The 5,000-nt window shown below is 42.4% G+C and overlaps 1 protein-coding gene and 1 pseudogene across 2 annotated transcripts in view; one reads left to right on the top strand and one right to left on the bottom strand.

The window, feature by feature from the left end:
- The window catches only part of LOC137978477 (MAM and LDL-receptor class A domain-containing protein 2-like), a 359,940-nt gene that overhangs the window by 157,518 nt on the left and 197,422 nt on the right, over positions 1 to 5,000 (top strand). The gene's annotated exons all lie outside the window — the stretch shown is intronic.
- The window catches only part of LOC137979805 (uncharacterized), a 7,682-nt pseudogene continuing 5,508 nt past the window's right edge, over positions 2,827 to 5,000 (bottom strand).

Genomic DNA, 5,000 nt, shown 5'->3' on the forward strand with positions numbered 1-5,000 from the left:
TCACCCTTCACCCTTACCCTTCACCCACCACCCTTACCCTACACCCTTCACCCTTCACCCTCACCCTTCACCTTCACCCTCACCCTTCACCCTCACCCTCACCCTCACCCTTCACCCTTCACCCGCGACCCGCGTTTTCGCAACGCCGGTACAAGCGTGAGACTATTTTTTCCAGCTATACCAATGTTTTTACTTTGTCTTCAGAAGATTCCAATACGGCATCTATGTTGTTTGTCGAGTTATTTTCTTTGTCGCTGTCATCTTCAGAGTAGTTCTCAATAAAGTACCCGCTGCTTATTAAAGAATTAGTATTTTGATTTCTATCGCTTTCAATAGTTGGATCCATTTCAGTTACATTTGAGTACGTTTCAGTTTCATCCAGCTCGCGGAACGAGCATCTTTTAGTGTACGTCTACCGCGAAAAGCGTGAGCCAATTTCTTTGTATTTGTTTTGAGCGCCCCAAGAAGAAATCGATTAAGCCAACTCAACGTCGAACTTCAGTAATCCAAACAAGGCGTCACAATAGACCCTTTGAATAAATGGCGCCCAAATTTGAATAACAATACTTGATACATCCTTGCCCTCGTGTTTATGTTTCAAAGGATTTTTCTCATGCATGTGAGGCTAAGGATGTATCAAGTATTGTTAATCAAATTTGGGCGCCATTTATGCAAAGGATCTATGCTCAACATGATTTTGGATTTCGTGGTTTGCTTTTAATAACCAATGTAAACAGACCCACGTGCCTTCTATTGTGCATTGCCCAATCAAAATACCGCCACGTGCTTGCTATTGTGCATTGCCACGCGCTATCTGTATTGTGCATTTTGCTGCACCGGAAAAAAAACAAACTGAAATCTAACATGTTTTATAACTCGGTGCCCTTACGGGTCCGAGTAATTAACGAAACTACATTCAAGAGAAAAGAAAAGTCCAATGTTAAACTCATTCTGAACTCGCTCGAAAACGAACACTAAACTGAAGCCGCTGTTTCTTAAATTCCCCATTGGTCACTGTTGGCAATGCGTGAATTAAGGCCCGACGTTACCTATTGAACCGTTGGGTAGTGGAACTCAATGGAACTTGATCGAACGATTGGGTTCGATTAGCTCGATAATCGAACAAAATCGAACCTAAAAATTTGTGAGAGAGAGTTCGACTGCGTTCATTTCCGAATTAATCAAACCCAATCAAACTTAATCGAGCCCATCTTCGAACCCATCCATCTTCAAATCGAACCCAATCGTTCGATTGTTCAAATTTTTTTGTGAGTTCGATTGCGTTCGATTACCGAACTCAATCGAACCCAATCGCGTGATTTCGTTCGATTGAGTTCGATTTGGTTCGATTAGTAACGTTGGGATTAAGAGGAAGTGATATAAAAATAATAAATGTAACAAAAACCGCATTTATACCTCTTTCGTATTAGTAACGATAATAGTCTTAAATGTTAGGTGGCCGAGCAAGGACCATATGAGTAGGTAGCCCCGTTTCTTTAAAGTTAGCTTGAGTCCATACCCACTAAGTAATAAGACTACCCTTCTCATTATATAGAGGGGTATCGTTCAAGAAAGAAACAAAACGGAAATGAAAGGTGTTTTGCCGTTAAAATACCAAGTGCGCGACCAAAACTTTTGACTGGCACACTCAAAGTTAATACCGTTTAAATGCGGCTTAAAACGTAACGTACAACTTAACTACAACGTATAAGGTAAACTGAACATGAAGACAAGAGAAAGTAACATTTCGCTAGCTTGCCATATTTAGAAATGTCAACATACACTATTACTAAATGGCGTTTGGTCTTGAGCTGTGATTAAGGTGATGGCGTTGTTGTATAGGACACCACGGATAAACCACGCAGCACCTAGTTGATAATTAATCAGCCTATATAGCAATGTAGAGTTAATAAGATGTCTTGAACGTCTAATATAAGGGAATCTCTCGTTGTTCACCTCAGTGGATAATATAGCAAATACTGTAGAAAATACCAAATGCAGAATTAGTGTATAGTTATGCAAAATAATTAGCAGACCTGGCAAAAACGATGGGTAATGTGGTTATGGGAAGGGGGCTTTATTGCCAGTGGTTTACCTTTACAGGTTCGAAAGATATCGAGGGCACCAAGTGAATGCGAACATATAGCATGTGCCGGAGCTCTAACTGCAATTATTCCTTGTCTATTATTTTCAGGTAATGTCTCTATGTTGTAAATGATTTAGCTTATTTCACCACACCGACATAGAATACACTGGACATTACTTTTCTACCGAAATGTTCAGCTGGTGATACAAAAAAATTTTGTGCACATTGGTAAGGCGTTCCCTGACAATGAAATTGATTTTTAATTGGGAACCGTTAAAACTAGCACTATCAGTACTGTTCTCCTTTCTGACACCAGCTAAATTTACGTGAAAATAAACACCCTGTTCTTTCCCTTCTCTCAGAATTCCTATTTTATCTTTCCAGGGACGACACTTTCTGTGAGTAATAGCAATATCATCTGGGGAAGGGAAGAGGTCATTATCTGCCATGCGTGCAAACCGTCCGCCACATCCAGTGCACGTTTTTACGCGGGAATGATCGGAAAGAAAGACAAGAGAGAAGGGATTGACACTTTCACCACTAACTTCATGTTGTCCATGTCTTCGAACAATCGTCAGTTTCAAGGGGCGTTGGACTTGCGCGGTACTTTGCAGCCTGTCCACGTGTTCAGTCACAAGGCTTTCTGCTCTCTTTGACTTTTTCCCCTTCTTCCTTTGGTGAGGCTTTTTTCCAGCATTGCCAACGTCAAGACCGTAAGTGGACATTTTGGTGACATTTGTCTACATCGCATTTTTCTTGTGCCATTGTAGAAGACCTTGAAGCTTACCCTTGTGTTCCGCGGCTGCCAATGTATGAGCACAGAGACTTGAGTGGTTGTAAGCTGGACACATAGCATCACAACTGAACATACCGTTCTTGTATTCTGTCACCACATGTGGTTTTGGTGATGTTTCCGATGCTACCAGTACAGTGTCGTCGTGTTGGAAGCACTCTGTAACTCTTTTCATTTGCAGCAGCCTCCGTGCTTTGGCAAACTGATTAGACAAAATGCTCTCTGGGATGCCAGAAATGCCAGACTGTTTATGCGATATTGACAATGTAGATGATGTTTGCAACACTGGACCACTCTCCTTGGCCTTGTTGGTATAAGCCCTTCTCTCGGTGGGGTTCATTTTTCTCCACCTTTCTGGGGATATCTTGAGGTGGCTGTATTCATTTGTCAATCTGCACTCACCCTGATCTAGGATTGCTCCTTCTAATAGTGCATCCTGTTCCTTCACAAGCTCATGGCTTTTGCAAATGAAGGTTACCAAACTGACAAGCTTGTGCTCAGTCTTCAGCTTTAAAAGGTGGTTTTCTGCTTCGTTGTCATTAATGGCATACAAGGAGTCTCCTAGTCCAACCTTCTGTCGGAGAGGTTTGAGAATAGAAACCACAAACCAGTCATAGAATGCTGGTTCCTGGTTGGTGATTTCCCTTTCGCGGTCATTCCAAACTTTTTCCAGGGAGCATAATTTGGCGTAAAAATAATCTGCGTCATCGGAATCTACAATTCCATGGTATGAGGTGGCAGCGACACTTTATCCAAATATGTCACACAGGAATTCATTTTGATCCCTTCCAAGAATACCCAGACTAGACATCTTCATTTCGATGTTCTTGCAAAGATGGATAAAGCATCTATGATGGTCAGCCTCAGGAAACGCTTCTCTAAATGCGTTTGACAAGGCACGTTCGCCATCTGTTCCAAACGCCTTGAGTTGCCCAGTGTGTGGATTGAATCGCTTCATCGCTGAACCTAGATACCTGTAAGTCTGCTCGGTTTTGCTTTGATGAACAAGCAAGGGTCCAAGGAAAACAGGAGGCTTACCAGTTCTCACGTTGTAGATCTTGAGCGGTCTATACGTCGTTGGAGTTACACGGAAATCTCCCAGATTAAACGTAGCATCCACACCAAGAATGGAAAAGGAGCCCTCTTGGGCACAGTACAACTCGATGTCTTTCAATTGCCGGTCAGTGGCAAGAAAGGCCACAGGTTCTGGCGCACCGACAACTTCTCTAACGAAGCCATCTTTGCTCTTGCACTTCTCCATCGCCTCTAGCAAGATATCCCTACTTTGGTTGGTGGAAGGCTCAAAGGAGGTTGTAGACGAAGCTAATGCGTTACTTACTTGTTTTGCATTTCGCGGCAGCTCACTTTTGGAACGACAGAATCCCAACCCGCCTTTTCGACGAACTGATTCGAAAAAGACCTCCCTGGATTGCCATTTCCTCGATGATACAGTTTCCTTCAGTTCTTTAATAGCGCTTGGTCTTGTTCGCACATACGGTTCGTTGCTGTTTTTAGAGTTTCCATGCTGTTTGAGTTTCAGTTGCACTTCCTCCTCTTCATAATAGTACTGAAGCAAGACAAATCGGTGCCTCTGCCACTTGCTGTCGTACAAGAAGGATAACCTCTTGTGATATTTAGCTTCCTTGTCATGATGATGATAGTGCTTGACAACCATTATGAAGTCGGCGTCGTTTCTCTTTTGTCTTGTTATCTTAAGATCCAAGATATCCCCCCTCACATTGCGGTCAACGGAAATGTAGCTTTTTGGAGAACCAGTATGAGTCCACTTGCCAAGATCGTCAGCTTTACAATCATCTGGATGGACAAGGGAGTCTAAGTCAACCAAAAAGGAGGCGTTTTCCATAACCTGAAGTGGCACTTCGGTACAGACGGGCTCTTATACTCTAATTAAAATGTCGACAGCCTCTTCACTTGAATATGCAGAGCCTCTTCCGTTCTCATAGTATGGGATACGCTTGTCGTCTTCGTAATACTTGTTAGATTCCTAGAAAGAGAACATTAACATATCACATATTGCATAGATATAGGAAGGGTTTAAGAGTCGCGCACAGTAACGGAAAGCCCACAAATTTTATGTTAAGATGTATACTGCTGTTTCAG

Source organism: Montipora foliosa, chromosome 12, assembly GCF_036669935.1.
Source record: "Montipora foliosa isolate CH-2021 chromosome 12, ASM3666993v2, whole genome shotgun sequence".
Lineage (NCBI taxonomy): Eukaryota > Metazoa > Cnidaria > Anthozoa > Scleractinia > Acroporidae > Montipora > Montipora foliosa.